Source organism: Monodelphis domestica, chromosome 6 (assembly GCF_027887165.1).
Source record: "Monodelphis domestica isolate mMonDom1 chromosome 6, mMonDom1.pri, whole genome shotgun sequence".
NCBI lineage: Eukaryota > Metazoa > Chordata > Mammalia > Didelphimorphia > Didelphidae > Monodelphis > Monodelphis domestica.
The window spans coordinates 21,462,974-21,475,269 of NC_077232.1; positions in this window are offsets into that span (position 1 = coordinate 21,462,974).

Genomic DNA, 12,296 nt, shown 5'->3' on the forward strand with positions numbered 1-12,296 from the left:
TTGAATAAAACAGGTTGTCCAAGAAATGAGTCACTTATGATAGCCTGCAGGGATGGATGTCTTCTCGCTGAATTGCTGCCAAAGTTGCCCCAGAGCACGTAAACACTAATCCTCCTAAGGGACAACCTTTCCCCAGAATTTGGTCACCCAGTAGGGGTTCGATAAGGAAAGTTTGTAATTGGATAACTGAACTGAGATTCAACTCCCTCTATGCCCCAGAAAAGATAATCCACTTATCTGACTGCGATATTCAATTAAAATAAAATTTAATAACCAGTTCAGATTGGAGAGTTATCAGGGAAAAGGGATGGCCCTAAATAAGTTTGGAGTCTTTCTCAGCTTTGGAGCTGAGGCCAGGTTTCACAGGCTGGTGGAGGGTTTTTCTTATTCCTATCTACACTATATCTGTGCTACTTTTCTTAATTTCAAAATCATAGCAGTAGACAGCAAGCTACAAGAAAAGTTCTGACTTTCTAAGGTGGTTGGGCCTGTCTCTTTGGGCTGAAGAAAGTAGAGGCGCTCTATCCAGACTGGGAAGCCAAAGCTCCTCCCACTTCCAATGCCAGGAAGGAAGTGCTCTAGTCAAAAGATCACCTACCACTCCCAGGTGCCCCTTCCCCCATTAAATGTCAGTCTTATCAATTTAGTCTCCCTCTAATATTCCCATTGTTGCCTGTTCCAACACAGTGGCAGAAAGTCCAGAACTTGTTCTAGTTTCCTTTCCACAACCAATATAGCTAGATCTTTGATTATGAGAGATCAGTGTATTTAAAGAACTGGAAAGATAAGACAAGGCTGTGAAGAGTTTTAAATCCCATGAGGAAGATTTTATATTGGATCCTAGAAGTAATAGGGAACTATTGCCATTTGTAGAATAGGGTATTGATGTAATCAAAACAACCCTTTGGGACAATCACGTTACCAGGGGAGGTACAACACAGGAAAATTAAACAATGATGTTTTTCCCACAAAATTTCAGGTGAAATGTGTTAGCACTATGGGCTACAGCATTCATGAACCCGCCTATGTAGCACCCAGCAACTAGTCCAGTGCAGAGAGACTTGGACATGGTGACTGAATAAAGAAGGGCATTACAGATTGCTATGTAATGGTATAAGAGCAATGTGCAGGATGAATTTGAAGGGGTGCAGACTGAGAGACATGAAGCAGGGCAACTAGTTAGGGAGATTTTGTGGGAATCCATATGAAAGGTGCCAAGGACTTGAGCTAGAGTGGTTTGTGGGTGGAGAGAAGATTCAGTATATGAGAAATATTGTGATTATTTTTAAATCTTTCTTTTTATATTCAAATTAACATGCATTGCTACCAAGGCAGAAGAGTGATTAGGGTTAAGCAATGGGGGTAAAATGATTTGCCAAGGGTCAAACAACTAGCAAGTGTGAAGGGCCATATTTGAACTCAGAACCTCCAGTCTCTAACTTGGCTCTCAGTCCACTGAGTCACCCAGCTCCCCCAATAGCAATACTTTTATTTGGTAGTTGATTGGTTACATGGAATGAGTATTAGTGAAGAGTTAAGGATCATACCAACCAGTGCTGTGAAACTGCATGACTAGAAGAATGGTTGTGTCTGTGACAGTAATAGCAATGTTCAGGGGAGTTTTGGTGGAAAATATAATGAATCTGTTTGTACATTTTGAATTTGAGATGCTTATGGGAAATTCATTTGTAAATGCCAAATGGCTGACAGGAGATGATAATGGAGTTCAGGAAGAAAACTGACTGGAAAAAGTAGATTTTTGAGCAATCTATAGCAAAAGGGAAATGTTTCTGCAAGCCCTTTGGAGGTGGGTACTCATTCATACTTTTTAATGACCCTAGTTGGAAGGAGGCTGCCTTGGACCATACGAGTTATAGACCTATAGAAGAAATTTTAGGGGCCTTCCATGATCTTTATCTTCAGGCTATTCTTAAGAAGATTTTTTTTCTTTAACAAATATAGTAGTGATGATTATGTAATACTATACTTCTAGAACATTCAAGCTGAGAAAACCCTCAGGGACTAGACTCAAAAATATGCTATTATAAATATGATTTAGCCCAACTCTTTTATTTTTTAGAACTAGAAAAGAAAGGCAAGCATAAGCATATGACTTTCTCAAGATCATGAAGCTATCCAATGGAAGAACAAGGACTAGATCCTAGTTCTCCTGCCTCCCAGTTCAGCTTGTATTCAGGAATAGAATATGAGTATAAAGAGGTAGTTATCTATTAAAGAGAGAAGTCATAGAATGCTAAATTAAGTCAAATTATAGCCACTGTTTTATGGAATTATTGCCTTGGAAAAATCTTCTTTTCTCTGGACTGTTTTGTCATCTTTCAAATGTCATTATACAAGATCATGTCGAGACCTTATGTTCATTTATTTGCCTAATAAGGAAAAGATTCACATGTTGGAAAGTTTAAGGAGTGGGGATTTGAGCATACACTAAAGGTCAGTTTGACTAGAATATAAAGGGAATGTCTGAACATGTCCCTAATATTCATCACACTCCAGATTGTGAGTAAGGCTCCAGATCTAATATTTTTGCCTTATTGTTTACTTTTAGGGAAATATAAATAACTTAACACCTAGCTATTTCAATGAGTCCTGGAATCAGGAAACTCTTTTAGGTTTACATAAGGAACTCTAGGTTTTTATTTTATTTAATGATGTAGAATTCTGACAAAGTAAAAGATATAATTTCAAGGAAATAGCATCCAAACGAGCTATGTGGAATGAGTAAAAGCATATCATTCTTTTTACTACTACTCCAAGAGTGAAAAATAGTAGGGGATTTCTTCGTGAGCCCTGAAGGTAATAAACCTAAAGAGGAAGTGGCAGAAATGACACTGGACCTGAAGTCAGAATGAGCCTAGATTAAATCCTACCTTGCTCCTTTCTGACACCAGACAGATCATTTTACTTCTGTGAACCTTAATCAAATTAGCTGTAAGATGGGAAAAGCATCTTTTGCTGTTTTTTTGTCATTTTTAATCATGCCTTATTCTTTTTGATACCATTTGTAGTTTTCTTGCCAAAGATGATGGAGTGGTTTTTCATTTCCTTCTCCAGCTCCTTTTAGCAATGAGAAAACTGAGTCAAACGATTCAAGTGACTTGAAGGTTCTCACAGCTAGTAAGTTTCTCAGGCCAGTTTGAACTCAGGAGTATGAGTATACTGATTTTTAAGAGGAGGAAACTGAAAGATGTTAATTGCCATCATCACTTAATAAAAGAACACTTTAATATTTTTAAAGATAAAGTCTTCCATTATAAAAAGAGCACTTGATTGGTGGGATGAAACCTACATTCCAAATCCTGTCTCTGTCACAACTATTGTGAGTTTGAAAATGTTATTTGATGTCTTTTGGAAATATTTCTTAATTGTAAAATGAGTTGTTGAGGCTTACTATTCTTTAAATCCCTCAATATTTATAAATCAATGATCTTAGTATCATATGAATCCAGACTTTGCTAATTACTAGTCATATGGTCTTGAGAAAGCTCATTCCTAAAGTCTCTGATCTTTAGTTTCTTCATTTGTATAGTAAAAATTAGACAATACCATCTCTAAGTTCTACTTTCCTTCTCTGACATCTCTGCTTCTATGGTCCTAAGAGTAAAATCAGATCCCACTCACTTGGTGCCCATATGCCACTCTCTAGTTCTGGCCACTTACCTTAAGTCTGGCAGGGGACAGCTTGGGAACAGTTTGCTTCCTTACTTCCTTACTTCAGCTCTGACATATCTTCTCTTGGACAAGAGCATATCTCCAATTGGTTCCTTTGGGATTTCTCTTTTCCAGGCTCTCAGAAACCCACACTTGAGTCTCCAAAGAATCAATTAGAGTTGTTCTGGAGTTTAGGGATGACATATTAATTGGGGACTGAGGAAATATGACATTTTATTTAAGTTACACTTTTCCTTTGTGAATATTCTTGTTTATCTTCATGTTGGGAACAATGATTCCCAAAGGCATTCCTATAACTCCATTATTTAATTAGATGGAAAACTTTTTTTGATACAGTGGGTGGTAGAAGGGTGCCCTGATTTGAAGGCAGATGAGTTTGGTTCAAATCTTAGGGCATAGACAAAGCCATTAAAATGTCAAGTCCTCCGTTTCCTCATCTTTAATATGAGGCAATTGGACTAGCTGACCTCTGAGGTCCTAAAGTCTAAGAAATTGTTAAACCAAAATCTGAACTCTTTCTTATATTTGAAGACCCTTTGCATTTTGGCACACATCTACCTTTCTAAATTCAATATCAATTATTCCCACTCTTGACTTTAATCAAACAAGATAACATATTTGGTCCCTGTGACAGAGACAGGACATTTTGCAAACAATCTGAGTAATGCATACATCAGAGTGATTGACAGGAGCATGTGACTGAGAGTTCCATGGGAGCCTAAAGGTCAAGATTTGGGGAAGGTTCTAAAGACCCAACTGTCTGGGAACTTCTTCCTGAAAGGACTTGAGGTTGGAGGCTTGGAAAAACAGGTTTCTGCTTCTCCTGATACCAACTTAAGAGAGGAATCTTTTGATCTGGCTGCTAGAAACTTGAGTAAAGAAGACTAAGGACACACTTCATCACTGGACCTGTTTGGACAGTTATCAACTGAAGATCCTGGCCTATTTGATTGGACTCCATTTGTGAGACTTGGTTATTAGGGAAACTTACTGCTTAGGTTAGAATAAGATAGGTTTAGATAGAGTTATAGAAATTGGTGTTTAAGATAACTTGTAGTAATTCTCCTAATCCCTGTTCCTTCCTCCTCTTCCCAACCAATAAACCTGAATTTTTTATACATTTCCATTGTAAAGATAATTTTTAAAAATAAATTTAATTGATCATTTCCAAGCATTATTCATTAGAGACAAAGATCATTTTCTTTTCATCCCCCCACCCCATAGCCAACACGTGATTCCACTGGGTATCACATGTGATTCGAACCCATTTCCATGTTGTTGGTATTTGCACTAGAGTGTTCATTTAGAGTCTCTCCTCAGTCATTTACCCTCAGCCCCTGTAGTCAAGCAATTGCTTTTCATCAGTGTTTTTACTCCCATAGTTTATCCTCTGCTTGTGGATAGTGTTTTTTAGATCCCTGCAAGTTGTTCTGGGACATTGCATTGACCCTAATGGAGAAGTCCATTACATTCGATTGTACCACGGTGTGTCAATCTCTGTGTACAATGTTTTCCATCACTTCCTGGAAGTTGTTCCATGGAATTCCTCCAGTTTATTATTCCTTTGAGCACAATAATTTTCCATCACCAACATATACAACAATTTTTCAGCCATTCCCCAATTGAAGGGCATCCCCTCATTTTCCAATTTTTGGCCACCACAAAGAGCGCAGTTATGAATATTCTTGTATTCATTATCTCTTTGGGGTACAAAGTCAGCAGTGCTATGGCTGGATCAAAGGGCAGACAGTCTTTTGTCGCCCTTTGGGCATAGTTCCAAATTGCCCTCAAGAATGGTTGGATCAATTCACAACTCCACCAGCAATGAATTAGTGTCCTTACTTTGCCACATCATCTCCAGCATTCATTACTTTACATAACTGTCATGTTAGCCCATATGCTAGGTGTGAGGTGATACCTCAGAGTTGTTTTGATTTGCATCTCTCTGATTATAAGAGATGTAGAACACTTTTTCATGTGCTTATTAATAGTTTTGATTTCTTTGGCTGAGAACTGCCTGTTCATGTCCCTTGACCATTTATCAATTGGAGAATGGCTTGATTTTTTGTACAATTGATTTAGCTCTTTGTAAATTTGAGTAATTAAACCTTTGTCAGAGGTTTTTATGAAGATTGCTTCCCAATTTTTTGCTTTCCTCCTGATTTTAGTTATATTGGTTTTGTTTGTACAAAAGCTTTTTAATTTGATGTAGTCGAAATTATTTATTTTACATTTTGTGACTCTTTCTATGTCTTGCTTGGTTTTAAAGTCTTTTCCTTCCCAAAGGTCTGACATGTATACTATTCTGTGTTTGCCTAGTTTACTTATAGTTTCCTTCTTTATGTTCAAGTCGTTCACCCATTTTGAATTTATCTTGTTGTAGGGTGTGAGGTTTTGATACAAACCTAATCTCTCCCACACTGTCCTCCAATTTTCCCAGCAGTTTTTATCAAATAATGAATTTTTTGATGCAAAAGCTGTGACCTTTGGGTTTATCATATATTGTCTTGCTGAGGTCACTTGCCCAAAGTCTATTCCACTGATCCTCCTTTCTTTCTCTTAGTCAGTACCAAATTGTGTTGATGAATGCTGCTTTGTAATATAGTTTGAGATCCTGGACTGCAAGGCCACCTTCCTTTGTATTTTTTTTTCATTATTTCCCTGGATATCCTTGATCCTTTGTTATTCCAAATGAACTTTGTTATTTTTTTTCTAAATCAGTAAAGAAAATTTTTGGAAGTTCCATGGGTATGGCACTAAATAGAAAGATAAGTTTGGGTGGGATGGTCATTTTTACAATATTGGCTTGTCCTACCCATGAGCAGTTAATGTTTTTCCAATTGCTCAGGTCTAGTTTTAGTTGTGTGGAGAGTGTTTTGTAGTTGTGTTCATATAGTCCCTGTGTTTGTCTCGGGAGATAGATTCCTAGGTATTTTATATTGTCTAAGGTGATTTTGAATGGGATTTCTCTTTCTAGTTTTTGCTGCTGAGCTGTGTTGGAGATGTATAGAAATGCTGATGACTTGTGTGGGTTTATTTTGTATCCTGCAACTTTGCTAAAGTTTTTGATTATTTCAATTAGCTTTTTGGTTGAATCTCTAGGATTCTTTAAGTAGACCATCATGTCATCTGCAAAGAGCGATAACTTGGTCTCCTCCTTGCCTGTTTTGATGTCTTCAATTTCTTTTTCTTCTCTAATTGCTACTGCTAGTGTTTCTAGTACAATGTGAAATAGTAGAGGTTGTAATGGGTATCCTTGTTTCTCTCCTGATCTTATTGGGAATGCATCTAGTTTATCCCCATTGCAGATAATATTAGCTGATGGTTTTAGATTAATACTGTTTATTATTTTTAGGAAAGACCCTCCTATTCCTATGCTGTATAATGTTTTTAATAGGAATGGATGTTGTATTTTATTAACGGCTTTTTCTGCGTCTATTGAGATAATAATGTGAATTTGGTTGGTTTGATTGTTGATATGGTCGATTATGTGGATGGTTTTCCTAATATTGAACCAGCCCTGCGTCCCTGGTATAAATCCTACTTGATCATGGTGGATGACCCTTCTGATCACTTGCTGGAGTCTTTTTGCTAGTATCCTATTTAAGATTTTTGCATCTATATTCATTAGGGAGATTGGTCTATAATTTTCTTTCTCTGTTTTTGGCTTGCCTGGTTTTGGAATCAGTACCATGTTTGCGTCATAAAAGGAGTTTGGTAGAACTCCCTCTTTGCTTTTTATGTCAAATAATTTGTATAGTTTTGGGATTAACTGTTCTCTGAATGTTTGATAGAATTCACTTGTGAATCTGTTGGGCCCAGGGGATTTTTTCTTAGGGAGTTCTTTGATGGCCTGTTGGATTTCATTTTCTGATATGGGATTATTTAAGAATTCTATTTCTTCTTCTGTTAGTCTAGGCAGTTTGTATTTTTGTATGTATTTGTCCATGTCACCTAGATTGGTGTATTTATTGCCATATAATTGGGCAAAGTAATTTTTAATGATTGCCTTAATTTCCTCTTCATCGGGAGGTGATGTCCCCCTTTTCATCTTTGATGCTGTTAATTTGCTTTTCTTCTTTCCTTTTTTAAATTAGATTGACCAGTACTTTGTCTATTTTGTTTGTTTTTTTTCAAAGTACCAGCTTCTTGTCTTATTTATTAAATCAATAGTTCTATCATTTTCAATTTTATTAATTTCTCCCTTAATTTTTAGGGTTTCTAGTTTGGTTTTCTTATGGAGGATTTTAATTTGGTCACTTTCGAGTTTTTTTATTTGTATTTCCAATTCATTGATCTCTGCTCTCCCTAGTTTGTTAACATATGCACTCAGGGATATGAATTTACCTCTGATTACTGCTTTGGCTGCATCCCAAAAGGTTTGAAAAGATATCTTGTTAGATTTAAAATTGTTGAAGGCCTTCAACTTTAACAATTAAAAGAATGATGTTGTAAACTGTACTGAGTTAAAATGGTGGAAGCTATAAATTGTGATAGATATAAGAGAGTGTGAGTAAATTTGAACGCAGAAAGTATGTTTCACTACAGTGTCTTGGTTTTTAAATCAAATATAAGGTGGTCGCCAGGGAAATATTCCCAATTATTCAAATACCCAAGTCAACTGGGTTTTATAGAGATTTTAATTAACACAAATGTGGAATTAAAGAAAAGAGAGAAAGAGAGAAAAAGGAAATAAGTATGAAGGGCCTTAAGCCCTGAGTCTTAAGAGAGAGATCAGTTAGTCAGTCTTTTAACACTTACCACAAGGTCTGTCTAAGCAAGGATTCTAGTGACACCAGGCCAGCTCCATCTCAGCTGACTTCACCAGAGAGAGTTCCAGCCAGAGTCCTCCTTAAAGAGCTTTCCAGCTAGAGACTATTCCAAAGGACCTCTCTCCAGAGCCTCCAGAGGGACAGAGTCCCCTCAGAGGAGATCCAGCAAGACCTCCTTAGAGATTGTCCTCCAAGAGCTTCCCTTCCCCAGAGCCTCTCTCAAGAGATTCTTCCCAAGCGATCCTCATCAGAGATCCTCCAAAAGCATCTTTTTTCCCCCCAAGAGATTCTGCTTTTTCTTATATAGGGGTTTTTCTCCTATGTCACCTCCCCTAAGTCCTTACATCTACCAATCACTGTAGACGTTTTCCAAAGGACTGTCCATCTGAATTCCTGCTAAGTTAACTAATCTCCTCAGTAAGTCTGAACCAGAAAAAATGCTACTGTGTAGACTAATCTCCTCAGTAAATCTGAACCATTGAAAACACAGCTTAGTCAACTAATCTCAATAAGAGAAAATTTGCCCAACCCTTTTAGGTACCTAGCATCTCATTGTATCAATTCTAAAAAACAGGCATGGCTCAAAGAACTCCTTGCCTTATTATAAGCATGGGTCCAAGTACTTTCATTGTTTAGCAAGGAATTTTCTCCCCTAATGCAGTCTTATGTATGGGTGGAGTAGAGGTTCTCCTATTTCTGATCCTGGCGAGTTTTCACATCAAAATGGGGAATGTTTTCCAGTAGGGAATTTGTTCCAATGGAGGATTCCTCAATGTGGAAATTTTTAACATTCACAAGTCTGAGAAATTTCAAGATTTACAGTCTCGCTATTGTCATTTTCCTTGATGAAATTATTAATTGTTTCTATGATTTCTTCTTTAACTAAAAGATTTGGGAATATCATATTGTTTAATTTCCAATTAATTTTTTTATTTGGTTTTCCACTTTTTTTCCATTTCCATTTTTTTCCATTATTTTTATTGCCTTGTGATCTAAAAAGGCTGCATTTATTATTTCTGCTTTTCTGCATTTGTATGTCATGTTTCTGTGAGCTAGTGTATGGTCAATCTTTGTGAATGTGCCCTGTGGTGCTGAGAAGAAGGTGTATTCCTTTCTGTCCCTATTTATTTTTCTTCAAATGTCTATTAATTATAATTTTTATAAGATTTCATTCACTTTTTTTACTTCTTTCTTATTTATTTTTTTATTTGATTTATCTAAATTTGATAATGGTTGGTTCAAGTCTCCCACTACTATGGTTTTATTGTCTATTTCTTCCTTCAATTCTCCTAGTTTCTCCGTTAGAAATTTGGGTGCTGTATTATTTGGTGCATACATGTTGATTAGTGATATTTCCTCATTATCTAAAGTCCCTTTTAACAAAATATAATTACTTCCCTTATCCCTTTTAATCAGGTCTATTTTTGCTTTGGATATATCAGATATCATGATTGCCACTCCTGCCTTCTTTCTGTCAGTTGAGGCCCAGAACATCTTACTCCATCCTTTAATTCTGACCTTGTGGGTGTCTACCCGCCTCATGTGTGTTTCTTGAAGACAACATATGGTAGGGTTTTGGATTCTAATCCATTTTGCTATTTGTCTACATTTTATGGGTGAGTTCATCCCATTCACATTCAAAGTTATGATTGTCACTTGTGGACTCCCTGGCATTTTGATGTCTTTCCCTGATTATAACCTTTCTTCTTCAGCTCTATCTTTTAATCCAGTGATTTACATTAAATCAGTCCCCCTTGTCCCCTCCCTTGATATGTTTCCCTTTTTAGTCCCTCCCTTTTTGTTCCCTCCCCCTCCCCCCTCTTCTTCCCTCCATTTTTTGTGTTCCCACTCCCCTACTCCCCTTGGTTTTCCCTTTTCCCTACCCTTGTTGTGTAGGATAGAATTCAAGATCCCAATGGATCTGAATGTTCTTCCCTCTCAGGGTTGATTTCCCTGAGAGTAAGGTTTGAGTGAAAAGTCTCTTCCTCTCCTTCTTATAGGAATTTTCTTCCCCTCCCCTTCCCGTGTGAATCTTTGTGTGAGAAAGATTATTCTATTTGGTTTTTCTTTTCCCCCTATTTACACATTACATTTTCCCCACATATTAATATACATAGATTGATATAGATGTAGTCCTTATAGAAGAGAGTTTGAATAAATGTTAAAGATAACATTTTTCTCTATTTCCCTTTCCTTCATAGTTACGTTTTCAGGTATTCAATGCTCTTTGTTTTTCGATATCAAACTTTCCACAGAGCTCTGGTCTTTTCTTTGCAAAAAATTGGAAATCTTCTATTTTGTTGAATGCCCATACTTTCCCTTGGAAGTAAATAGTCAGTTTTGATGGATAGCTGATTATTGGTTGAAGGCCCAGCTCTCTTTCCTTTCTGAAAATCATGTTTCATACCTTATGGTCATTCAGAGTGGAACTTGAAAAGTCTTGTGAGACCCTGATTGACATTCCTTTATATCTAAATTGTCTTTTTATGGCTTCTTGTAAGATTTTTTCTTTTGCTTGAAAGCTTTGGAATTTGGCAATTACATTTCTGGGAGTTGTTTTTTGGGTATTTAGTGTAGAGGGTATTCTGTGAACTCTTTCAATGTCTGTATTGCCCCTAGTTCTAGGATCTATGGGCAATTTTCTTTGATTATATCTTGTATTACAATGTAGAGTTTGCTGTTTGTTTCTGGCTTTTCTGGAAGTCCAATTATTCTTAGATTGTCTCTTCTCCCTCTATTTTCCAAGTCTATGATTTTGTTAGTGAGATATTTTATGTTTTCTTCTAATTTCTTGGTTTTTTGGCTTTGCTTTATTAATTCTTGCTTGTTGTTTTCCATTTGCCTAATTCTGACCTTTAAAGCCTGGTTTACCTTTTCAGTTTTGTCAAACCGGTTTTGTAGATGCATGAATTTATTTTGCATTATTTCCCACTTTTCCTCCCAGAAGGCTCCCATCTTTTTGATCGTTTCTGATTCAAATTCTTCATGAGTTTGTGGAGAGTTCCCATTTCCTTTGGGAGACAAGCATTTGCTTGTGTTTCCTCTTCTATCTCCTCTGTATTTTGTATTTTTGCTCCATAAAATGTGTCCAAAGTCACCCCCTTCTTTTTGTTTTTCTTAGAGTTTTTAGGTTTATCTGTGCTGTTTGCCATCTCTATCTGAGTGGGGAGGACCAGCTTTTCTTATCTCTGTCTGGTATTCAGAGGCTTTAGCCCTAGGCAAATTGTATGTTCTATGCAGTTATTGTTCTGTCTTCCAGGGGAAGTCCGGGGTTTGGGATGTTACTGCCCTCAGTTCCCTCCCAATGCTTCTTCATTAACTTACTTCCATGCTCTGAGCCTGGCTCAGCACTTTCTGGAAGGTTTTTCTGTGCCTTTGCCATCCAGAAGAGCCTGCATTCTGAGGGGGGAGGGGCCATGGCTTCCTGTGGCTCTGAGGGCTTCTGATAGGATTAACTTCAGCTGGGTTGGACTGAGTATGCCCTGATGCTGGGACCTTTCCTGAGACTCAGATGGAAGGATCCAGCCTGGGGGTTACAGGTTCTGCCCCGTCTCTCTCTGTTTCCCTGCTGTCTGTGTTGGGTGCCCCCGCAACTGAGTCAGGTTGTTTTCAGGATGCGGCCTTCAGAATAGCCAGCCCTGAAGTCCTTTTGAAGGCTCTGAGTTTCCCGCTGCTGCCTCGGATTCAGCGCTCTGGGTTGGGAGAGATAGGTCCTGGGACCTTCCTTCTGCCTATCCCTTAGATCCGAATGATCTCGGGTTATGGCTTTTGGGGGGCCATACCTTTTGATCCAGGTCCAGGAGGAGGGTTCCATGAGTCTATGCTGTTTGT